The sequence below is a fragment of the Gadus morhua genome, chromosome 3 (assembly GCF_902167405.1).
Source record: "Gadus morhua chromosome 3, gadMor3.0, whole genome shotgun sequence".
Classification (NCBI taxonomy): domain Eukaryota; kingdom Metazoa; phylum Chordata; class Actinopteri; order Gadiformes; family Gadidae; genus Gadus; species Gadus morhua.
In genome coordinates, this window is record NC_044050.1 from 3,856,850 (window position 1) to 3,884,349 (window position 27,500).

Below are 27,500 nucleotides of genomic sequence, written 5' to 3' on the forward strand. Positions count from 1 at the left end.
TTTACAGGAGCCCAGGACAGACAGAAAATCTAGAGAGAAGGCAGTTCTCTCTAGCTTTGATTTTACATAGCTTTGATTTTACATTTATACCTTTATAAATTGTGTGTTTTGTCTTGCCAAGAGTTGTAGGAAGGAAGGGGGGGGGGGGGGGGGGGGGGGGGGGTGTTATCCCCATGGCTATGGTTGGTCCATTTGCGATTACTTTTTAGTAGCCTTGTTGTGAAGTAGCATTAGATGACATTGGCCATGTTGATTATTAAATGTGCCACACACGTTATGTGGGTTATGCTATGTATCTGAGTTGAACTGAGTAGGACAAGGCAAAGGTAACAGCCTAGTAACGTTTCCCAACAGACATTGTTCTAACTGGATCCATAGTGGAAAACTACATTCATAGACCTATAATTATCTGTTATATGTATTGATCATCCATAGAGGTAAACTACCATTATATACAATTATCAATATCTGTTATAAGTATTGATCATCCATAGTGGTAAACTACCATCATATACCTATAATTATCACTATCTGTTATATGTATTGATCATCCATTGTGTTAAACTACCATCATATACCTATAATTATCACTATCTGTTAAATGTATTGATCATCCATAGTGGTAAACTACATTCCTAGTCCTATAATTATCACTATATGTTATATGCATTGATCATCCATTGTGTTAAACGACATTCATAGTCCTATAACTATCACTAGCTGTTATATGTATTGATCATCTATAGTGGTAAACTACATTGATAGACCTACAATTATAACTCTCTGTTATATGTATTGATCATCCATAGTGGTAAACTACGTTCATAAACCTATAATTACCACTATAGGGTTCGGTTATATCGCTAGGTTAGGGATAGGTTGCTTCAAATAGCTTCAATCCTTGGTCCCTCAGCCATTGTTTAGCTAATGTAGCACAGCCTCCCTCAAACATAAATGGTTCTCTTGTGACAACATGGGCCGCACAGCCCACTGATGTATAGCACATCATTGGGTTGTTGCCACAGAAATGGTTTGGGGTGGTCAGAAATTATGGCCACGCATGAACGGAAAGTGTCATATCTACATAAATTAATTGCTCAATCATAACATTATTTTTTCTGCGTGTCGGTAGAACATCCGCACACTGTAATGCAACGATATTTTAGGAACATACTGTTGTTTCACAACAGAGACTGAAATCAAGTCACTCCTGTTTTTCTCAGCCAACAATACGATAGAAACTATTAATAATTTGAAAGTCCATCTCCTGAAATGCCCATAAAATAATGTGCGGTTGTTAAACAACAGAGACTTGTTTATTCTGTCCTGTATTCCCCTTCCTTAAAGATTTGCTAAATTCTCTCCAAGTCAACATAAGCCTGTTTTCTTTGAAATCTGATGAGTGCAGAAAAATTATGATGCTTTCCATCAGGGGCTGCCAGCGCCTTCAACCTGCTATCTGGCCTATCTTTACAATCCACCTTCCACCCTTCTTGATTCATATTAATCTTGTAGAATCTCCCTCTCTCTCCCCCTGCTTAGCTTCTACAAAACAGTTTCTTCATCATGTCCACTATAAATAGGACATGATCCACACCCCCCACTCTCACAGCATGTTTCTACCACTTCAGTCTCATGTGGCCTCCATTATGCTCCTTTTCTCAAGCACCAATCTCACACTCATCTACTTCAACAGTAGTCTGTCCAATAAAAACACACACAGCAATACATCGGGGAAAACGTGTCAGAAAATTGTGGCTCCATTTCTATCAGGAAACAGACACTGAACAGCTGTTGATGCTAAACAATAATGTGTTTCAGAAAGATGGTCGTTCCGTCAGTTATAGCAGATTAGCAAAAAAATCATTCACTTTGGTATACAAGCATGACATTTGGCACAGATACTCTCTAAGGGCCAATATTTTAGAAAAAAATCAATATGGCAGCCATTTTTCAAGATGGCTGCCAATTATGTCCTATGTTCATTGCCATTGTTCCCAAATAGTGACACAGAAAATATGCCACAAAAACTCTGTTAAGGCCACTTTTTGGAAAAATTGGATGGCCAATAGAAAATTCTAGATGAATAATTTTTCCAAGATGGCGTCATTTCGGTAGTATGTACACTGATGCACTCATGCATGTTAGCAAAAATAACGGCCACACTTTTAGAAAAAGGCAATCGCAAAAATTAAAAAATCATTTTTTTAAAGTGGTCGTTTTTAATAGTGTACTCTGTTGGGACTGAGTTAAAAGGAAGGATTGAAAAAGAGAAACATAAGTTCTATTCACATTTTTACCAGCTCAAAGGCCTTGTGGATAGAGTGTCCAACCTGAGATTGAGAGGTTGTGCCCTGCTGAGTCATAATAAAGAAAATGGTAGCCAATGCCTCCCTGCTTGGCAGTCAGCAAGTGTTGTATTGGGGGCAACATATCCAGGAAGGTGTAAATATACATCACGGTCCAGAATCAGGAAATCGGCCAGCCGCAAGGCTACCTACTTTTTTATTCACATTTGCAATTGCACAGTTATGTGCAAGTGAAACCCAATCTAAAACATTTGCATCTTCCACAGCACTCTGATTTGCAGCCAAACTTGGCTAGTTGGTCACAACTTTGTGCAACTGGTGCATTTGCTGTCCAGAAGACCCCACATTGTTCACCGAGCTTTTTCCATCCCCTGTCAGCAGAACTCTCTGCTTCTGGCTGACACTGGGTTGCTTGACCCCATATGCAGCCTGCCTGATATAAAGCATGTTTAATGTGTTGAAGCAGAGCTGCTCTTGTTGGAGGAATGGCTTCATATGGCCTCTGCTTTCGGGCAAACATGCCAAGTCTAGCCTCATCTACACTAACAGCTGTGCTTGATCACTCATACAGCAGGACCACATACTTCTCAAGGATCACCAGGTCACTATCAGTCAGAACAGGAGGGTATTGACTTAGTTTGCTGAAGATGAAAGGCCTCAGGGAAAATGTCCCAGGTTTGCCAGGCAGTCTTTTTGCCTTTTGTAGCGAAAGGCTAATAAAGTATCACAACCTGTAAAGGCGTGAAAGAATAGAATGCCTTTGGTCTTAACCGGCCCATAACATGGTACAGGTCCTGAACACCAATCCACCGTAGGCTCACACCATGCCGAAATGCAACCCAGCTGCTGGAGACCATGATCCTGGAGGGATTGGGGGCTGAGGGGTTAACCTTTTACCACCTCAATCATAGACATAGTACACATTCATGTATGGGATACAACTAGGTTCGGGTCACCTACACCTAGCCCGATCATTCATCCACTAACATTTAAGTACTGTGTGTTCTGTACACCTTCCACGTAAGCATACATTGAGAAGTCATGTATTGCCCCGCTTACCCTTGGCTCGGCTCTCCCACGCTGGCACAACCTGTCAATTCAGGTGCGGCTATCTAACTACATATATTACTAGCCAATTGATGAGGGGCTGTTAGACAGCATTTGGGACACTAAACTTAGCTATACTATTACTACTAGTCAAGAACTACAGTGTAAATAAAACTAGATCAGCTGAAACTGAACCCCATGCTGAGTTCCACAGCAGTGAAGTCACCAGTGTGCCCTGGTTGTGTCTGCAAAGTGCAAAACTGAAAACTTAAATAGTGCCGCCATTATTGACTCTAGAGCCCCAAAACTTGTTCCATAGAGGTATGGCCTCTTTATGGTCCTACTAAAACCTTTAGTTTTTAAAAATATATCTCTTCTTAGTTTTGAGGATTTTTTATTTAGCAACAATTTCAATAGCGTCGCCATTATTGACTCTAGAGCCCCAAAACTTGTTCAATAGAGGCATGGCCTCTTTATGGTCCTACTACAACCTTTGTGTTCGGGGAAAGGGGAGGGAGCGGGAAGATGCATTGGTTTGAGGCACAGTCCTTTTCGATTGTTGTAGTATTTGTGTTATGTGATTTTACTGTGGTTGTTGATATAATACATTTTTTGGTAAATAAATGTAAATAATTGTTTTAACGATTATACTTATCATGTTCAATCTCTCCGTATTTCCCCTTCTCATTACTGTGCACAAATGTACTGTATGTACACCCTTCTGGTGCCGGCATACACATAGAAACCTCCCGGCAGGGTGCGTTTTTTCGGAGGTGAAAAAACATTTCACCTCCGCTGCTGCAACTCCATCCTAGGGGAAACACTGCAATTTGAACGATTCTCTTTGAATTTGCCATTAATCTGCTGCACTATTAGGACTGGAGAACACACAATATTCACTATATGCAGAAACAACATTTAAACTACTTCTCAATCATTCAAAGTAGCCTTTAAAACCTTTAAATGCTTATATCTATATCTATATCTATCTATCTCTCTCTCTCTCTCTCTCTCTCTCTCTCTCTCTCTCTCTCTCTCTCTCTCTCTCTCTCTCTCTCTCTCTCTCTCTCTCTCTCTCTATATATATATATATATATATATATATATATATATATATATATATATATTAGTGATGTCAGTTAAACGCGTCATTAACGGCGTTAACGCAAACCAATTTTAACGGAGTTCATTTTTTATTTATTTTTTTCTTTGGCTCAAAACAAAGAAGCAGTAGCCTGACTGCTATGTTCAAGGCAGTATGTTTGTATGTTCATCGTTTAATGCACTATAGGCTTTTTTTTGTATCGTCCTGTTTTGATCAGTATATGCCAATGTTGTTATCAATAAAAAAACATTTGCACAAGGCAAGCCGATGCACTTCTCCATGTTGATAAGAGCATTAAAATGAGAACAATTAATGGGACAAAGAGATCAAGGGATAATTAATTAATTAATCGCGATTAAATATTTTAATCGCTTGACAGCACTAATATAAACGTAATGTTACATATATATATATATATATATATATATATATATATATATATATATATATATATATATATATATATATATTAGAGCTGTCAAGTGATTCAAATATTTAATCGTGATTAATCGCATTAATGTCATAGTTAACTCTAATTAATCGCGATTAATCGCAAATTATTTTTCTATGCTAAATATCCCTTGATTTTTTTGTCCCATAATTCTGCTCATTTTAATTCTCTTATCAACATGGTGAAGTGCATCGGCTTGCCTTGTGCAAATGATTTTTTATTGATAACAACATTGGCATATACACTGATCAAAACAGGACGATACAAGAAAAGAGCCTATAGTGCAATTAAACGACTGCTTTGAACAAATGTCATTTGAACATAGCAGTCAGCCTAATGCTTCTTTGTTTTGAGCCAAAGAAAAAAAAAAAAAAAATATTATTATTTTTTTTTATAAAATAATTGCGTTAATCGCGCGATAAAAAATTTAACGCCGTTAAATTTGGTTTGCGTTAACGGCGTTAATAACGCGTTTAACTGACAGCTCTAATATATATATATATATATATATATATATATATATATATATATATATATATATATATATACAAATAACATTTATTTATAGTTCATCCACTGCTTAAAAGACATGGCACATTTAAAAGTATTAGTATGAGGAAGGAGTTTAGATCTTAACCATTTGTAACCCTTTCACTGAAATAGTGCCTTTCAGAGGAAACACGCATCAGAGGATAATCTTAGACATTTTAAACCTAGGACACTAACTATCCTTTTTAACCATAGCCAAATAAAACAATCCACCCTTAGGGAAATACAGCTGGCCAAGGGAACTTCCATTAGGGGATATATAGGCAAGCACGATTGCCTAGCCAGACAACTAACAACTTTTGATTCTGTTAAAGCATTAGAAAATTACATTTTCAAGTTATGAGGAAACGTCTGCAAAGGTCATCTTATCTCTACTTAAGAAATCCATCAAGGTCCATGTGAAAAAAGTCAACCTTACATCAGCACCAAATGCACTAGCCAATGCTGCATAAGATGGAAATATAGAACTATATAAAGTGAGGAATTGGTTGGTTCACTTGCATCTGATTTGAAAGGCCTCCTTTCAATTGTTCACCATCTGTTCTAGACCAATAGTCAAACTGCACCGGCTGTCAGATTCCCAATACAAGGTCATGAATCTTTGGTGCTTTATGGACAATGTTTTTGTAATATTTTTTTAAGTTTCTAGGTAGGTCTTGTAAAGTTATGCTTTGCCTTGTCACACGTACACCTAGGGCCCTATCTTGCATCCGGCGCAAGTGACTTAGTCACTGGCGCATGTGTCGTTGCTAGTTTACAACTGGCGATGAGCGCTCTTTTGCCACCTGCGCCACTCTCCGGTAAATTAGGGAATGATCTTGCGCCCCAAGGGGCGGTTCGGCGGAAGGAGGAGGCGTGTTCTGGCGCAAACGGTATTTTGCCGTCTCTGAATACCATTGCGCTACTGACCAGGAAATACCTGGTTTAAAGTCAGTGGCGCGTTGTTCAGATGCTATTTTAAGGGCGCAAGCATACATGCGCATGCGATGCATACGGATTGCTTGTGCACCTCGCGCATACACTTTGCTTCTCTCATCTACCTAGCCGCACATTCTTGGTAAATTATTTGGGAAAGAACAGCTGATGCAGCGGTAATAAGTTGTAGGCTACTTTTTAATCAATGCATCTGCAAACACCGTACAGCAAACACATATTTTCTTGACACAGACATCGTGTAGGCCTACATGCCCATAACTTTTAGGATTGATGAGTAGGCCTATTTGATCGTGAAAAACATTGTTTTACCGCGAGTGAGTGTTAAAAAGAATTAATGAATGCGGGCGCGCGTGTGTGCTCTGTTTAAACACACGCAAACTGAACACTCTCATCATCATCTCATCTTCGTCCGCTTATCGGGGGTCGGGTCGCGGGGGGAGCAGCTCAAGCAGGGGGCCCCAGACTTCCCTTTCCCGGGCCACATTGACCAGCTCTGACGGGGGGATCCCGAGGCGTTCCCAAGCCAGTGTTGAGATATAATCTCTCCACCTAGTCCTGGGTCTTCCCCGAGGTCTCCTCCCCACTGGACGTGCCTGAAACACCTCCCAAGGAAGGCGCCCAGTGGGCATCGTTACCAGATGCCCGAACCACCTCAGCTGACTCCTTTCTAAGTAAAGGAGCAGCGGCTCTAATCCGAGTTCCTCACGGATGGCTGAGCTTCTCACCCTATCCCTAAGGGAGACGCCAGCCACCCTTCTGAGAAAACTCATCTCGGCCGCTTGTACCCGCGATCTCGTCCTTTCGGTCATCACCCAACCCTCATGACCATAGGTGAGGATAGGAACGAAGATCGACCGGTAGATCGAGAGCTTTGCCTTGCGGCTCAGCTCTCTTTTCGTAACAACGGTGCGGCAAAGCAAACGCAATACCGCCCCCGCTGCTCCGATTCTCCGGCCAATCTCACGCTCCATAGTTCCCTCATTGCGAACAAGACCCCGAGGTACTTGAACTCCTTCACTTGGGCAAACTAAACACGTAACGCATAATACAATCAATGGCAATGTCTATTACCGCGGGGACACATGCATATTAGGATAGCATACAATACTGATAAGAAACAATGTTTATAATGTATTGCGTATATCATTAAATAGAACCACAGTTACCGCATATCATATGTTATAGCCTATCATACGTTTTCTTTGCCGAAATTTATTTGAGGACTCAGTATTTCTGAAGTTGTGGAAGAAAACCCCTTATTCCATGTGTGAATTAGGCCACATTATTTGGCAATAAACTAAGCCATTTGCAAATTCATGTGCATCTGTCTCATCGGAGACTGCAGACGCGCTGTCAAAATATCAACTCGTCCGATTCAAATGCGCTCATGGCTCTTAAAGGGGATGGGAGCTGGCACTCTCATTGGTTTGTTGCACGTTACGCCCAAACCACACCTACGGGTAATTAGGCTGCTTCAGACCAACCCTTTTGACGCTTGCGCCGCGGCGCAAGCGTCATTTATCCGCCTGTAAAATAGCGATAGCGCCGTAGAACCGCCCACAAAGCTACTTGCGCTTTGCGCTTTCCCACTTGCGTTTCAGACCGTTAAAATAGGGCCCCTACTAATGTAGCAGGCTTCTTCACTGGTACCCCTTCATTTACAATGCAATTACCGGACTACTCCCTTCATACCGCTTCACATACCTCACTTTTAAATCAAATCATACAGTTTGCGCTCTCTGGACTTTCTATCTACCTCAGTCCCCAGAACTCGCACTGAGATAGGGAAGAGGGCCTTCATGTAGTCTGCTTCCTCCGCCTGGAACAGTCTTCAAAAAACTGCAGGAACAACTTATCACTATTAATGATTTTAAAACTCGGCTCACAATTTTTTTAATGGCAAATTTTGGGAGTGTGTAAACATTTCCCTGCATAGTATTTTATCATCATCACAAAATTGTGTTTTTATAGTGTATCCGCCCCCCCCCCCCCCCCTCCTTCTTCATCCTCTGGACTGTATTTGTCTCTTTTTCTTTTTAGGTTTGTCTGATATTTTCACTATATTTTACTGCTGCCATCTTGGCCAAGCCTTGCTCAAACAAAGGGGTCATTTGATTCTTGCCTGATAAAAATAAAGGTAAAATAAAGTAAATAAATAAAATGTGAGGAATTGGTCCAATATTCCTTATACTTGGTAATAAAATAATAAAAACAATATCCACTATCTGCAGATACAACATTAAATGTTGCCAGTACTTATCTTCTCTCTGCACCAGATCACCAAATATCAATTGTATGTTGCGCAACAAACACCAGAACTGAATGGCACTCTGGCCCAAATCGTTACCTCCATCAAGTAACTTCCCTGAAGGAGGACGATTTCTCCTCTCAGTGTAGCCACAGTATAATGGCTACCAGCCAGATTCACCTTCTCCCTTTAAGAAATGTGTGGCATGTTATATCGCTTATAAAGGCATGTTATTAAACTTCAGAGCTTCCTACATTTCTGTATTTATGTAATCCATGGGGATTTGTGTGTGAGACATTTTCAATTTGCCTTCACTTATTACGCATGCATATTTAATTTCCTGTATGCACCAACTGATTCTAAATGACTTCTCAATCCACAGTAGCCTTTAAATGCTTCGATGTGATGCTCATACACAAATCTGGAAGTTTGAAGTTTGGAGTCTCTATGCTTGACTTTAGTATCGGTTGTGAACGTCGTCCAGACTGTGATTCAAGGGCAGCTACACAAGGAAAGGATTTGGAGAGGGAATCAAGTGGAGTAGGAGAGATGGGTATAGATAGGGTTTGGTTTCTTTCCCAGTGGGGTACAAAAGTGTTGCTGTTAACATTAAATTGAATTGTTATGGCCTAATGCAAATTTTTCTATAAAATACTAAATGAAGAGGTAACAAGAAAAATCTATCGAAGAGGATTTCTCTTAGTTAAGGACCGTGTTGCTTTGATACACATTCATATCTCTCACACGGCGTGGAGGTGCCCAAGGTTTCCGACAGCTGCATTTACCAGCCATTGGCTGACTACAATGTCAATTGTCCACTTAATATAAATCTTGACGGCCATCTTGGCCAGCAATAAACGTTTTATTCGTCTCAATCCAAACCTGCAGCCTTTCCTCCAATCATACGGTTCTGTTGGTGATGCTCATTTGAGCTCTGGTGTGGACCAAACGTCCGCTGGAAAACCGGGGTCTCGCTCCACCCCAAGTGATCTCTGGTTCGGTTCACTTTTGGGGTGAACTTGATCCAACCATACTATCGGAAGCGAACCAAAACCAAAGCATTATGGGTTGAATGACCACTTTGGCGGCAAACTCAAATTGAATGGAGAACTTGATGAAGGCTTAGAGAAAAGCAAAAACAGGGAGTCATTCTATATGAAATGTTCAAAAAACAAAGGGTATCCCCCCCAAACACCCTCAGTGAGAGCTTTGACCATGGCACTAATCTGGTCACACCGTTTGGCCTCCCAACACTCATTATTCAACTAAAGGATGACCCCTAGGTAGCACACCATATAGAAACTCAATAAACCAAGCCGACAAACAAAAGTCAGCCTTTGAGTGCTTTGACCTCGGGAAATACACAAAAGATTGTTTTAAATCAATAGAACAATGACTGGCATCTCTAAAAAAATATCCTTGTGTTCTTACAATGACGTGTGACTGATGGCTCAGCAAGGTTCAAGAAATCGTATCCAGGTCATTGAAATACCTGTACCTGTTAAATCAGCAAAACTGAATCTCTATGGTTCAAAATGTCCTGTTGTGTTTTATAGTCAGATTTAATGACAGAGGTTGCTTAGTAAAAATGCATATGGAGTGCATGTATTTAGTGTTATAAAGTAAAATGTTTAAGCCATGCAAACGTTAGCCTAACATTGACCAATGCAGGCAGAACAATTTTGAATGCTTTATTTGAATTAGCAATTTCAATTTGTTTCCAGTGGAATTAAAAAAAGACAGATTTACAGACATTTAGGCACTTCCCCTAAGTGTAATGGCTGCTCAATTATGGCAAAATCATCGTCACGATTATTTTGGTCAATATTGAGACCTCGATTACTCATTGACTTGGAAACATGTGTTTATGGAACTTTTGTCTACCTAACAGTGGATTTCCTTCAATGTAATTAAATTGAAAAACGAAAAATAATAATAATTATGATAATAATATTATTAATAAATAATATTACTAAAAAGAACTATAAATATTCACATAAAAAAAAATTAAAAACAACAATATGATCAAAATAAATAGCATAAACGTAGTTGTAGTGCACTTCCAGAACCTACTAAAAACGACCAAACATATTACATTTATTTAATGAATAAATAAATAAAATTAGACCAAAATAATCAAATATGTTACAGTATACTGTCCACAACCAACTGAAAACTATCTGTGAAACATTTTGGTAAACTATTCCATAGGGCTTTTTCCAGGAACTAGGAATCTTGCGAGCTCTGTGCGTATCATCTGCAGGAACCAGGGTCTAAATTAAGTTCCGAGGACATCATGTGACCCCAAAAAAGTCCCTGCTCGGGGGATGTACTCTCCAAAAGTACAGAAGCTTGGGGGCTGGGGCTAGCAGCGCTGAACATATCTGATTAGTATATCACTCAAAGTATTTTTATTCAGACAATTCAACATCTGCTGCTGCAAACAGATCGTTTTTTTGTTCACTTCGACCTGCAGTGCATCACACACACTCCTCTTATTTCATCCATAGCGGTGAACTCAAATAATTATAGCTTTCTGTTATATTAATTGATCATCCATCTTGATAGTAGTCAGCGCTACAGTCAATGTTTACTAGCACTGTGGCACCTTAATATATTTTGCTTTTGATAACATGAATGTGTGCAGAATAATGCAACAGTCGTATTGGATACTACGTTTCTCCAAAAAAGGGGTTTGGCCAACTTTTAGTAATCGAACATGGAAACCACCTTAAAAAAAGAATGTCCCCAAAACATGGATGCATTAAAGAATGCCCACCCACTTATCATAATCCCCTATTTCCGCAAACTACCCCTTCGCTACACAAATTTACACTTTGATAAAAAATTGAACTAATAATAATCCTTATTATATAAGGCAACAGAGCATACACTGGTATTCACTGGCTATACGAGGTGGAGAGTTGAATCCATCTGTCTTTACCACTGCAGCGATTCATAAAGGAAGGAAGGAAAGCGGTGTCCTGGATTCATAACACAAAACAGAGCATCATTGCGAAACTGAATGTGGCATTATCATCGTTTTATCCAGATAATCTTGTTTTCATAATCGTTGTTGAAATTAAGATCTGAGTAATCACCAAGCCCTTAACCAATCTTCAGTACTCTGCCAGGCTGCCCATGGTGGCCGAGGTTGAGCAATACCTAGCCAGCTGTCTAAACCTCTTCTTTGGTAAGCCTGCAGGCTGCAGCCTCGTCACAGCTAGATTTGTACACGTCCCAGGCTGCCCGATATAAGAGCTGTGATTTCACTCCCATGGCCTAAATTGCTAATGCATTATAAACATGGTCCAGGCTCAGCTCTTATGAGCAGCCTACCTCTATAACAAGCCCCTCTCCTGGTCTAGCAGAACAATGCCAGGTGTGTTTGGGGTGTTTAAGGACCCATCCTGAGCGCTGTTGTTAAACCACCTCTCCATTACATGGGAGTGTTTGAAAATGGAGTTAGTTTAGTTTATTTAGAGAAGGGACAGTGCAAACTATAAATACACATTTGTGGAAACAAAAGGAAACATAAATCTTTCAAACACTGAAGGCAGGAGGGCCAAATATATAGACCAACATTGCAACATTTTAATATACAGTATATATATATACTTTATTGTAGGATCAAAAATTAATCGGACAGTTATTTTTTACATTTACAACATCCTACACTACACATTTCTTTGCAACATTGGGATGCATTAATCATACATTGTTTAGTTCCTGAAGGTGTTTTTTGTCTGATGTGATTTGGAGTTATATTCCACCCTCTTCCACCTCTGATAGACCAGGATGGTGGGCTAAAGTTACTTGTCTCCTCACATATGGCGCATTTCTACTAGAGGGTTCGGGTCGGTTCAGTATGCAAACAAACACAGTACCCGCAAGGTATTTCTGGACAAAGGCGAAAGCTTCGTTTATTGAAGAAAATGTCACGCGAAAGTTTGATGTCCTTGTTTGGACGTCCTAGGGTTAATTTTAATTAACCCTGAGGAGGTTGCCAGGGTTTTCAGGGGGCTACATATAAAAAAGGCTAGTGGGCCGGATGGCATCTCTGCCTTCCTCCTTAAATCTTTTTCCCAGGAGTGAACTCCAGCTTGGAGCCCTCTCTTTCAACTTTCCATTGACACTTGTACAGTTCCAAAAAGCTGGAAGAAAGCTATTATTATTCCAGTCAATAAGAAACCTTGCCCAAAGGATAATAATGATTTTAGACCTGTGGCCCTGACTTGAATAATAATGAAAGTTTTTGAGCGTATAATGGCATTTTAAAGAATGAGGTAAAACATCTCCTGGATCCTTACCAATCAGAACAGCAGGGGTACTGATGATGCTCTAAACACAACAACTCATCTTGTACTAAAACATACTGAAAACCCCAAGGCTTATGCCAGACTATTGTTCATGGATTTTAGTTCAGCTTTCAATATGATTAACAAAGGTGAACCCCTTTGTTATTAAGTGGTACTTTGTTTCCCTCACTGGAAGGCAGCAACAGGTGAGGGTCAATTCTACTCTCTCTAGTGTAAAGGATATCAACATGGGAGCTCCACAGGGATGTGTAAGTTCCCCAATTATTTTTACATTATGCTGTAAAAGTAAGCACAGTGAGCATTTCATAATTAAGTTTTCTGATGATACGGCTCTATTGAGCCTTCTGTATACTCATTCAGACATAACTGTGTATCACACAGAGGTGCAGCGCATAGTATCATGGTGTGACGGTCTCAACCTTATTTTAAATGTGGCAAAGACAAAAGAGATGGTCTTCAATCCCAGGGGCGTGGGATCCCAGTCTTTGCGTGGGTGATCATAAGCCTGTGTCCATTAAAGGACAGGTAGTCAAGCAAATCACTCAATTAAAATACTTGGGTATTACTTTGGATTGCAAGTTACAGTGGAGCTTTCATGTGGAGTAGGGGAGAGTGGGCCAGTGGGTAAGTTGTGCTACCCCTTGTTTTGTGGTAGAAATTAACCTTACATTTTATGTTAAACTAAGATTATTATTAGGCCTACATATCATATAGATACTTTAAGAGTGGGAAACAGCTGATCACCTTTAGCCTAGATGTTATGTGCCATGTGGCACCAGTGAGTGAGTCTAGTCCATTCCCATCTGATGTTCCATGTGTCACACCAGTGAGTGGGTCCAGTCTATTCCCATTTGATGTACTCTCTGAAGACAATGCTTACATTCACACGTGTGCATCATCTCTGTTTGTATAAGGATAATATATGTTCTAAGGTCACATTGGGATCCAGAAGACATGAGAATATGCTGACATCCACACAGTATGACCCAGAAAACATTCCATGGACATCAATATTTGATGAAAGTCCAACTTTGTATTGTGTAAGGATTGGGGATATAAGGAGCTGTACGGGATTCATTCAGCAGTGTGTATTCGCGAATACCATTCGGCTTTGTTCTCTCTCGTTTGCGGGTGGCAATAAACTCTCCATCTATACTTGACCTGGACTCTCCGATTCCTCTTTGCTTATAGCTAGTTGAAGTGAATTAGATAAGTCGTTATTATTAATGCTACCACAGTTTCTCAAAAACCATAGAAAAAATTGGTCATGTGACCTAGGGCTGTCAAAATTGCTCAAAAATGACATTCGAATGTTCGTTTGGAAAAAAATCACGAATTCGAACTATTCGAATATCTGGTTGCCTATTTTACGCAGTTGCCGTCAATATGTCAATAATGCGACAAAACCATGGTTCAAATTAGTGGGATATATATATATCCTATAAACAGCCCAGTAACGTGGAGGCCTAATCATGAAAAGCCACAACTTTGTATAGCTTGCATTTCACCACCACACCTGCAAGCGCGCAAACTATAGTAATCTGAAGAAGACGCCCGCTTCTGAATGTTACAAAGTATGCTAGTGGTAACGTTCCTTGCTTTGCTTACCATTTATCGAGAAGGCCTATTAAAATCGATAAAGAAAAAAATGCATGTCGCCTACGTCTTTCACCATGCCAGCGAAAGGGCCAGCACTACGCACCGTTCGGATTCATGAAAAAAAAGCTGTCTCGGACTTTGCCGAGAACATTGCGTTATAGCAGCTTTCACCAGCCAGACTACTAGCTCCCTGAGCTCTACTACGGATGCTTATTGAATGGCATAGCCGGAATACCTATATCCAAGTACGGAAACCCCGAGGGGATAAAACACATTCGCTCTTCACAATACTAGTCTGTTACACTTGTACCGCGGGAGTGTTTTTTCACATTCGAATATTATGAGGGACATCGCGAACAGACAGAGGCTCATTCACAAAGCAGATAGAGGCGCTTGTACCGCGGGAGTGTTTTTTCACATTCGAATATTAACTTTCACGTTCGAATTCGCGTTTTTGGATACATTTCGAACGAATATTCGAACTTCGAATATTCGTTGACAGCCCTAATGTGACCAAATTTTTTTGAAGAGCCATCCATTTGACTCATCCTGCAAAGAAAGAAGACACATGGAATGAGAGGTATGCACCTTTAAGCTCACAAAACTGTTTTTTGCCGTACAAAGTAAAATTTCTTTGATCAAGGTTTTTTGATTGTTGCATCTGAACAATTATAGTTACGTTTGAAAACATTTGAGACATGTTTTAGTGCTTTAGTATGCTACACTATGAGCCTATACATTTAGCACAATGTTATCCCTAAACTGCTGAATAATGCTAGTTTTGCAAAATGGTGGGGGTGGGCTGATTTGTGCCAAAGGGCCTGGGGTGAGTTGTGCCAGTGGCACAACTCACCCCTAGTTATGGTTATTATTATATTTACTATTTTATTGGAATTTTTGATTTTATTCTTACATTTTATCACTAAAGCTATGTGACATTCTTAATTTTAGACCAAAACCCATCATGCCACGCATTTATAAACGGAAGACGGACAGGGCTTCAACTCCTATTCTGAACAGAGCAGCGAAAGAGGTGCAACAGGGGAAGTCCATACGTCAGGTGGAAAGGGATATGAAGATCTGCAGGATGACCTTGAAAAGATTTATGGAGAAGAAAAAGAGAGGAGAAGTAATTAAGACAGGGTATCAGAGAACAGGACATGCCAACCAAGTCTTCAATGAAAACATGGAGACAGAGCTGGCAGATCATATAAAAGCACTAGCAGCAATGTTTCACTGTAAAAGTGCCATGAAATGCCGTGAACTGGCTTTTGAGTATGCACAAAGAAATGCCATTGATATCCCTGCCAGCTGGATCAGAGAGGAAAAAGCAGGTTAGGTTAAGTGTGCATTTATTAAGAAAACGCAATAGGGAACATTACAATTATTTTCAAAGCTTCAACTTATCTAAATCTGAATGTAAACTGCAATGGTTCAATAATGGAAAATGAAGGGATACCCTTTATGCTAATAAACTTTTAACCTTTTCTAGGCCATGATTGGTTAATGTACTTTAAAGTGCGCCACCACATGTCATGCCGCACTCCTGAGGCCACCTCTCTTGGAAGAGCTACTGCCTTTAATAAGCACAACGTGGGGGAGTTCTTTGATAACCTCTCTACAGTGATGGACAGGTAATAATCATTTGGCCTTGACATGGTGATAGGATTACATGTCCGTCACACACACACGCACACACACACACACACACACACACACACACACACACACACACACACACACACACACACACACACACACACACACACACACACACACACACACACACACACACACACACACACCAGGCAGCCTAAACCTGCGAGTTAAACTTCTCTGATCAACAGCACTAACTTTAATCTCATTTCAGGCATAGCTTCCCTCCACACATGATGTACAACATGGACGAAACTGGTGTGACTACGGTGCAAACACCCACGCAGATTGTCACAGAGAAAGGGAAGAAACAAGTGGGTTCAGTTACATCGGCTGAAAGAGGAGACCTTGTCACTGTGGCCTGTGCAGTAAACGCCACTGGAAATGCAGTCCCACCCATGTTTATTTTCCCGCGGGTCACTTTCAAAGAATACTTCATGAATGGATCAGCTGCAGGATCCATAGGTCATTCTACAAAGTCTGGATGGATGAATGAAGAAGCCTTCACCATCTACCTGGAGCACTTCATCCGCCACACCAACTGCTCCATCGATCACCCAGTCCTGCTCATTCTGGACAACCATAAATCTCACATCTCACTGAAGGCGGTGACAACTTCTAAAGAAAATGGTGTAGTTATGCTCACCCTGCCACCTCACACCGTTTGCAACCATTGGTCAAAACAGTGTATGGACCACTGGAAACCTACTTCAACAGAGCGATGGATGGTTGGATGCGCACACATCCTGGTCGAACCGTATCGATTTACGAGGTTGCAGAACTTGTTAAGGAAGCATTTATGCCTGCAATGACACCCACAAATATCACATCAGGTTTCAGAGCAACGGCCATATTCCCGTTTAACAGGAATATCTTCCCAGATGAAGATGCTGCCCCATCAATGGTAACAGACAGGCCAAACCCAGAAGAGCCCTCCACCAGTGCTGCTGCTGACCTGCCTGTACCATCACACAAGGAGCCAACCCATGCCACAGGTCTTGAAGCAGGTGTAGATCCAGTGGAGCCACCTGCCACTCTTCCAGAACCAAATCCAAAGCACTCATCAAGTGACGATACTGGTTCTTGTGCTCATTTGGGTTATGTGTCTCCAGAAGTCATACATCCTCTGCCAAAAGCCACAACAAGAAGGCCCAGAATGATAAGAAAGTAAAAACAAGAATCGTGACCGATACACCTGAGAAGATGGAGCTGGAGAAGGCACACAAAGAAAAAGAAGATGAAAAGGCTGAAAAGGAAAATAAAAAGATTGAAAGGCAGAAGAAAAGGGCTCTGAAAGGCTCTCATCAAACCAAAATCAAAAAGAAAAAGGTTGTGTACAGTAGCTCAGAAGAAAGCACCATTGGCATTCCACTTGAGGACAACACTGATGATGAAGCAGAAGATGACCTGGAGAACACAAACAACAGAGAAAATAAAAGGGCTGAAAAGGAGAAAAGGAATGAATATAAGAAGAAAGGGGCTCTGAAAGGGTTTAAACCAACCAAGCCCAAAAAGAAAGTGGTTGTCTACAGTAGCTCAGAAGAGTCTGACATCTCCATTCCACTTAATGACACCACTGATGAGAGTTCAGATGGCCAGAATGATGATGATGATGATGACAAAGATCTGTCTGCTGTTGACTTTGTCATTGTGAGCTTTGCAGGTAAAACTGCAACCTATACTTACATTGGATTGGTGGAGAAGGTTGATGATGCCGACATCAGTGCAACATTTCTAAGGCAAAGTTGCAAGAGGTCTGTGGATGGAAAGCCCATCTTCACATTTAAAGACAACGATGAAGAGGTGATGTGCTAAAAAGACTATCAACACCAAAAAAACTTGGTGGTACAGCCAGAAGGGAGGAGAAGTTCATATCCCCCTGCAGCATCAACAAGTGGAATGTTAAGTAGTAGGCCGGATCTGTGGGTTGCAGTCAATTAAGGCCTGATTTTGAATTTAATTTTGTTCTTGTTTTCTTTCTCATTTTGTTCTTGTCTTCTTCTTGGTGTAGAAGAAAGGATGTTCAGCATTATCCTGGTTGGAACTCTTTATTTACTTTAAATAAACCTTAGATCATTAATTTTCTAATGGATTTGTCTTGCTTTTATATAGCATTACAGTTTATGAGATATATATCAATGGCACAATTTACCCTAACGTATTCTCTCCAAAGGCACAACTTACCCCGCACCGGGGGCAAGTTGTGCCACGACACCACTTTTTTTCTGAAAGCTATATTTCTTAAACAGTTTATTTCAGATCTAAAGTTATTGTTGCCAGGGATGCAGCACATCCTGAAATATACATACATATTTCATTTGGCGACATTACTGTCATGGCCTCACTTTCATAGTCACGAGCCAAAGCACAACTCCAGAACCTTGTTAAGAGGGCAGGGAAAAATAATGGGGACCCAGCCCCCAAGGAACGAAGGTTCTAAGATAGCCACAGACCCAACCCATGTCCTAAACATGGAGTAGAGCTGTTGCCACTGGGCAAAAGATACCGGCTCCCATTTTGTAGATTAAAGTTCTCCCTAGTTCCGCTATCAATTAAGCTACTTAATGGAGGGAGCATTCCGTGATGGAACAGTGCAATAACTGGTGGGGCAATAGTGCAATACCTGGTTGGGAAATAGTGTAATAACTAGTGGGCAGTGCATCATTCTTATGGATACTTGTACGCGCTTGGGTAGTGCCTAGACTATGTTTTTTATAATGGGTTTCAAGGTGGGGGTGAGGCCATGTGTTTGCGTAATGCAATGTGTTTCATGTTTCATGTTTTTATGTTTGTCTATGTAAAATCTTTATGCATGTGTCGCCGATGCTCTCTGTTTGCCCAAAGCAAATTTCTCTTGTGAGAGAGACAATAAAATACTTACTTACTTACTTACTACTTACCTACATTGATGCTCTTTGTTCAGTACCCTCACTACTGGGCTGAGGCGTGCTGGGTCCGAAGCGTACCCATCGGTTGAAAAGCACCAATAGACCCTCTAGTGCCTATAGTGATTAGCATTGGTTCTTCTGTTGATTAAGGCTTCAAGTGGGGCTGGAGCTGAGTCATGGGGGACTTTGTATAACAACCACAAGTTTGCATATTTTATTAGGTCATCCCAGCTTGAAATCATATCTTTTTTTAAGAATTGGGCAGCGGGTAATTGCCAGATAATTTTCAAGTGGTTTGAGTGCTTGTTTTTATCGTCATGTGGTTTCAGCATGCTTTGATTAGCCCCTGACCAGGTTGTTAAACAGTCGTTAGAAAATCTGTGAAAATCAAAGAATGTAGAAACATCTTGAAAGCCTCTGCAGACTTTTGTAATGGATCAAAAATGTGCAAGATAACATTACCCCTTTACAGGTTTAACATTAAAGCTAAAGGAGAGATTAGATTCAATGAACAACCTTACATATTTGAATTCACATTGACTGTTTGATACGTTTTGTTGGAGGCAGCGCTCTTTAAGCCATGTTGTGACCTGAGTCATTTAACTGATGAGTTTATCTGCCTTGGTGCATACATTAGGTTTTCAACCTCTTCAAGTTCTCCAGTCAAGTCGTTGTCTCTGTGACTCGCCTGGTGTGACCTGCTTCATACTGAAGCCCTTCTGTAACAGAGTCGACTTGGAACAAGAATGGATCTGAAACCCACTGACTGCCTCCGAAGTGCACTAATCTGATATATATGCTATCTGATGTAGAATGCACTGTGGCAGATTAAATGAATTTCGAGATAACACACATAATTTATTAATAAGGTTTTTAGACCAATCGATTGGTCTTAGATGTTGGTTGAATTGTAGAAGATTTTCTGTGGATGACTACAACCCCAGTAGTATGGCATGTTCTTCTCTGGAAGCCATCTGGACGTCGTCTGAATAAAACAGGGTTTGGAGATTTGACATGGGGACTCCTTGGAGGACATTCAGAGCACTCAAGGGGCAGCCGGTCTTCATTCCCACTTACAGGGGCATTGGCCCTGGAATCAGTGCAGATTGGCCCTTTAATCTGCGGGTATTGGCCCTTAAATCTGGGGGCATTTGCCCTGTACTTGTGGGTATTGGCCTTGTAATCTGTGAGTATCGGCCCTGTAATCTGTGGGTACTGGCCCTTATTCTCTTGGTCCTGGCCCAGATGACCTGGAGAGTCTTTTTTGAATACTATATCAGATAGAGTATTCAAAAAAGGTTGAGGTCTGTGGAACTCCTCTGTTGTTGAAAGCATCAAGTTGTGTGTGTAGCCCATTCACCCAGTCTTACCCTGCAAAATTACGGAGGATTTCCCAGCAGGGGGTCATGTGTGAATGGAAACAGGGGTTGATATTCTGGGAAATCTGCAGAGGCAATTTTCCTGCTCAAGAATGAGTGACGTTTCAGATCACTGTACAGCTGTGATGTGAATAAAAGCAGTCACATTGCAGGGAGAGGCACGGAAAGGGGACGTCCGTCTGACGTAAGACACTGTCAGATAGAGCGAGCGAACCAATCGCAAGACACTGCTGAGGATGTCTTTTAAACCGGGCATGTTTATCTTATCTGAACACCTAAAAACTGCTTTTTAGGTGATCAGATATAGTGATTCACATATAATAATATAATCTGTTAGGAATGGTGTCTGGTCATCTGTGTTTTCACTCACTGCACTGTGTAGATCAGTGTGTGTGAGCTGGTCACCTCTAATCTAAGATTAGAAACCAGGTGGAAGGGATTATGCATTTGCCCTGGCCACTGCAGCACACACACAAACACACACACACACACACACACACACACACACACACACACACACACACACACACACACACACACACACATAAACACATACACACACACACACACACACACACACACACACACACACACACACACACACACACACACACACACACACACACATAAACACATACACACACACACACACACTTACACACACACACACACACACACACACACACACACACACACACACACACACACACACACACACACCTACACACACACACACACACACACACACACACACACACACACACACACACACACACTTTCTTGCGCGTTCTTGTCTTTCCTTTGTCCTTTCTATGCCCCCACCATTCTTTACTTAACACTTAACATGCAGTGGCAATGGCTACGTTTGTGCATTTGTTGGTTTTTGTGTGTGAAAAAGAGAGCACAAAAGAGCCACAAAGTGGAGACAGATGAGGGCAGGTGAAAAATGACTCCTGGATATGGTTATTTATACATGGCTCCCTAGTTCATACATGGCTCCTAAATTAGGGAATGATCTTGCACCCCAAGGGGCGGTTCGGCGAAAGGAGGAGGCGTGTTCTGGTGCAATTGTTCCCTGGTGCTATTTTGCAGTTTCAGAAATCACTTGCGCCACAAACCAGTTTTAAAGTCAGTTGTGTGTTGTTCAGATGCTATAGCAAAAACTTTGTTTGACTGTGAGTGAGTGTTAAAAAGAATGAATGAATGCGGGGGCACGTGTGTGTGCGTCCATCTGTTTAAACACAGGCAAACTAAACAAGTAACGCATAATACAGTCCATGGCAATGTATGTTAACGGGGGGACACATGCATGTAAGGAATACAAGTCGATAACGATAATGACAATACTGATAAGAAACAATGTTTATAATGTATTGCGTATATCATTAAATAGAGCCACAGTTACCGCATATCATATGTGTGTTACGTTTTCTTTGCCGAAATTTAATTGAGTCCTCAATTAAATTTCGTAGGACTCAAGAAAACCTTATTCCATGTGTGAATTAGGCCATATTATTTGGTCATAAACTGAGCCATTTGAAGTTTGAAATTCATGTGCATCTGTCTCATCGAAGACTGCAGACGCGCTGTCAAAATATCAACTCGTCAGATTCAAATGCGGTCATGGCTCTTAAAAGGATGGGAGCTGGAACTCTCATTGGTTTATTGCACATTACGCCCAAACCACACCTACGGGTAATTAGGCTACTTCAGACCAACCCTTTTAAGATTTGCGCTGGGCGCAAGAGTCATTTTTGCACCGGTAAAATAGTGACATCGCCATAGAACCGCCCACAAAGCTACTTGCGCTTGGCGCTTGGCACTTCTCATTTGCGTTTCAGACCGTTAGAATAGGGCCCTCAGACTCACACACACACACACACACACACACACACACCTCATACAAACCCAGACACTCTACAGTCATTCTTGTTGATATATCAGTCAACCAGCCAAGAGCTGTATCACCACACTCTTGAAATAGAAGGCTTGATGACCATAACCCGTGTCTGCATTCTGACCAATCCCTCACTTGTTCTATATCCTAGCAACATACGAATCCCTATGCCTATGCTTACTGTATTAGGATTCAAACCCTGAAGGTGCATGGTACTTATTGTTGTTGCTTTATTGTTTTATTATAATTATTCCGCAACGACAAGGAGGAAATTACACTCCTTAATCTGATCTTTCTCACCGCCCAGCGGCTCCTTGGTTTGAGCACAGTGTTTGTTCCAGAGGTTTGTGGTTTGATTCCACTCTATACCTTCCCTATGCCTGTCAATGTTTGAGATTATCCCAGTGTCCTTTATCATGTTGATATAACATTGTTTTCTAATTCATTAATATTTAGTTACATTTTTTTATTAATCCGCCACATCCTATTGTCTGTCATGCTCCAAACATAAGTGTGTAGAAAGAGCCTACTTCTGAAAAAAAGCACCTGAAGGCCAAGAGTTGTTTAAATCCCTCCAGGTACCTTATATTGTTGGAGAGAGAATTTAAATGTAAAATGGTATCACTGACTCAAATTCACGAAGCATCGACCCCATTTTTGCCATTAAAACAAAACAATTTAGTTCAAAAAGCAACTAAGTGTGGAGAAGACACCCACTTGTAAAACATGTCCTGACCTCCCAGTGTTGGAACATTACTCGATCCCACCGGGTTCCTCATATGATCTGAGGAAACTGCTTCTCTATGGTTTAATACTAAGCAACAGTTTACTTCCTGCAATGAAGGCCCTATCCTTGAGTCCATGGGCTAGAATGTCCACTCCTTTCAGCAATAGAGCCACCATCCTAAAATCTATGGTCTACTTCTAAGTGATGGCCTAAAACTCCCAGCAGTCAACACACTATCTCTGAACACACATGGTGTGGTTGGAACAGAGCAAACCTTGGGCCAGGCAGCGGTAATGGCCTGGTCTACATACGGCTACTTCCTGCAATCTGGACCGAGAGATTGCATGCAACAGAATCACCATCAATAGTGGAGCAATTCCAGTAACAGGGGTGCTTTGGCCTCATAGGGGGACTTTCTCACACTGAGGAAAATGGCAGAAGGTTCCAGTTTTGATTATGACTGTTTAATTTCAAGTGATTCAATCCTAAATGTTTCCAACTTCAGGCACAGCTGTGTGCTGGAAACCAGTTAATGCTGCTTGCAGTTATATTTAAAACAATTTGCAAAATGTTTATTGTTGTATAATGGATATCAACTAATAAAATTACAAATGCTATTACTTAAATGCTCTTGCAAAAGATTGGAGCATCAGACCGTGCGTAACAGTGGTTCCTCAGTGGCCCGTTCGGTCATTCTCTAGCATCACCCATTACAGTTTGGCAACAACGTGAAATGCTGACCTTTTTTGTATAGTGTCCGGGTCGAAAGAGCTTAGGTGAGCATTGGTAAAGTTAAGGCCATGTTTTCTGTGATCGTTAAGGTTAAGTTTTAACTACTGGCTAAAGGGTTAATGCCATTGTTTTACCTAGAGGCTATGGCTTTTTTGTAGCCTCATTTGGAGACAATCTCTTTGGGACTTCTGCACTCTTTTAAACAGACATTTGGGAGACTGTGCCCTTCAATGTTAAAATTCTGCACAACTGTGTTTTAATATTTCTCATTGTGTTATTGGAAAATTAGCAACACAATCATTGTAAAGTTATCAGAAATGTTATGAGGGGACAAGTCATTGGTTGACTCTTTCATTCTTGTTTTCCAATGCCACGATGATGGTAAAGCCTGACAAAAGATACCAACACTTTGTGATTCCATTGCACTCTGGGAAATCAAATAGTAGTTAATAGTTTCACACAATTAATCAATGGGTTTTGACTTTGACCTTGTAATATATAAATATTGATGATGAAGAAGTTCAATGCATGTAATCCATGTCACCCGTGCTTGAAATGAGGAGAAAGATTTCATGAGAAACTTTCCTTAGGGAATACACACTCATTTAGATCAGAATCAATGGCGAGCAATCTTAGTCTTAGCAGTCTTAGATTGATGGAACTGCATTTCAGAAGCTATAATTTACGGACCCTGGGAGGTGACATGGAAGTCCTTCTTTTATGGAGCGTGCGTGCCATTTATAACTAGCGCTACAGTAAGTCGCACGTGTGCTTTAGTAAGTAACACGCTCGCTTTAGTAAAGCGATCGTACGACTTACTGTAATCACGTGGGCCACTTAGTAAAGCACGCGATTTACTTAATAATAATAATAATAATAATAATAATACATTTTATTTATAACGCACTTTACATCTACTCAATGACCTCAAAGTGCTACAATGCACATTAAAAGATAAATACAACATAAAAGACTAACTCGATTAAAAAGAAAAAAAACAGGCTTCATGACTCTGACGACAAGTCCAGACCCCTCGCAGATTGTGTGCTCACCTAAGGAAAAGTTCTAAACACCAGGGCCTTGGTGGAGGCCAGAAGTTCTCCTTAAATGCTCTTGCAAAAGATTGGAGCATCAGACCGTGCGTAACAGTGGTTCCCCAATGGCCCGTTGGGTCATTCTCTAGCATCACCCATCACAGTTTGGCAACAACGTGAAATGCTGACCTTTTTTATATAGTGTCAGGGTCGAAAGAGCTCAGGTGAGCATTGGTAAAGTTAAGGTCATGTTTTCTGTGATACTTAAGGTTTAGTTTTAACTACAGGCTAAAGGGGTAATGCCATTGTTTTACCTAGAGGCTATTGCTTTTTTTGTATCCTCATTGGGAGACAATCTCTTTGGGACACATGGGACAATAATGTTAGTCATATATCCATAGGGATATATGACTATTATTATTTCGTCACCACTAAATGTGATGTAATAGTTAATTTTTCTTTTAAATAATTATGGTCATAAAATTCCCATAAAAATGTCAGTTCATTTTTGTACATCCTGGCCTACAAACTCCTCCATATGTATTGTTGCAGGCCTTTTATAGCGCTAAGCTAGACAGGAAATAGCTCCGGCTCCTATTCAAATGCAGCTTCCCTGGTCCTGGAAAAGCCTTTAATACATATAAATGAGTATGAAAGAAGAGGGGCCTTCGGGAGAGGAAATGGCACAAAGGAGCAGGGAGCAGAATAGAAGGATTTTCCTTGATGATTTTCCTTGTTCCTTGATGAAGTCAGGCTATGGGACTATGGAGGTAGATTTGTGTCTTTATTATGCAATCAAAAATAATAGGTTTGAGAGCAAAACTTTCCACACTGCAATCAAAAAATGTTTTATTGCAAGATAAATTAATGTGATAAAAAAAATATTAATGGGAATCCAAAAGTTTTGTTTGCAAACCCAAAAGTTTTGTTTGCAAATCCAAAAGTTTTGTTTGCGAATCCAAAAGTTTTGTTTGCGAATCAAAAAGCTTTGTTTGCGAATCCTAAAGTTTAGCTTGCGAATCCAAAAGCTTTGCTTGCTGTTGAGCTGAATCTCGTGGGCGGGACCTCACCGAAAGATGTAAGACACGTCTCTATTGGCCAGTCTCGATCGGAGTGACAGCTTGACAACATCCGAAAAGCCGCTGCCCCCCGACCGCCTCCAGAAGCAGATTGTCGGCCTGACGGACAGGGTGTTCGTTTGTGCCTCTCAATCCGCGGCGGCGGTCAACAACATCGCCCTGCTCTCCTCTGCCATGGTCTCCTTGTCGGCTGACAGGGAGGCCTACGGGATATTCAGGGCGCGCAAGCGCGCGCACAGGACAAGCTCATAAGGCGAAGCCTAGACGGCGTTACTAACTGTGGATGTTGCCAAGCTGTCACTCCGATCGAGACTGGCCAATAGAGACGTGTCTTACATCTTTCGGCGTAGGTCCCGCCCCCCCAGATTCAGCTCAACAGCAAGCAAAGCTTTTGGATTCGCAAGCAAAACTTTAGGATTCGCAAGCAAAGCTTTTTGATTCGCAAACAAAACTTTTTGATTCGCAAACAAAACTTTTGGATTTGCAAGCAAAACTTTTGGGTTTGCAAACAAAACTTTTGGATTCCAATTGATATTTTTTTTATCACATTAATTTATCTTGCAATAAAACAGTTTTTGATTGCAGTGTCGATAGTTTTGCTCTCAAATCAATTTTTTGATTGCAGTGTGGAAAGTTTTGCTCTCAAACCTATTTTTTGATTGCAGTGTGGAAAGTTTTGCTCTCAAACCTATTATTTTTGATTGCATAATAAAGACACAAATCTACCTCCATATGGGACAGAGGTCTGTGATTGGGGAACTATGACTAATGTTACTTCACTGGCCCCATTATCTTAGTGCTGTTCAAAATGCTCAATTTCATTTCTGAGTAAAAAAATAAAGTGATTTCTACTAATAATATTTTTTGGCAGTACTGTCCCCCATGGCTGCAGCATTAAAACGCATCACTGTTGCCTAGGTACATGGTAGGAACTTCTACCTTGTTGTAACTATGTTGTGATATTCTCTGATTAAAAAATATAGATATAGATGTAGGTATATTCATCACATCTGAGTCCTGTGGACCAGTGCAAGCCAATGCCATAGCATTAGTCCCTTTCACTATTTTGAAAGGGACTTCGTATTTCCGCAGTCTTGTTAACTGCTTGATGTTATTGAACTTATAACGTGTTAATTTAAACATTTGCTTATCTACAGTAATTTAACTCTTATCACTTTTATGTCTCACAGTCTCCCCAGATGTCATATTACTACAGTCTCCTCAGTATCATGTTATTAGTCTCCTCAGGTGTCATGTTAATACATTGTCCTCAGGTCTCATTATATTACAGTCTCCTCAGATGTCATTTTATTACAGTCGCCTCAGTTGTAATGTTATTACAGTCTCCCAGGTGTCATGTTATACAGTCGCCCTCAGGTGTGATGTTATTACAGTCTCCCAGGTGTCATGTTATGACAGCCTCCCAGGTGTCAGGCTATTACAGTCTGCTCAGGTGTAATGTTATTACAGTCTCCTCAGGTGTCCTGTTATTACAGTCTCCCAGGTGTCATGTTATACAGTCTCCTCAGGTGTCACGTTATTACA

The 27,500-nt window shown here is 40.8% G+C and overlaps 1 protein-coding gene across 2 annotated transcripts in view; it reads left to right on the forward strand.

Annotated features, from left to right (window-relative positions):
* The window catches only part of vegfc (vascular endothelial growth factor c), a 71,074-nt gene that overhangs the window by 2,806 nt on the left and 40,768 nt on the right, over positions 1-27,500 (forward strand). The window lies entirely within an intron of this gene.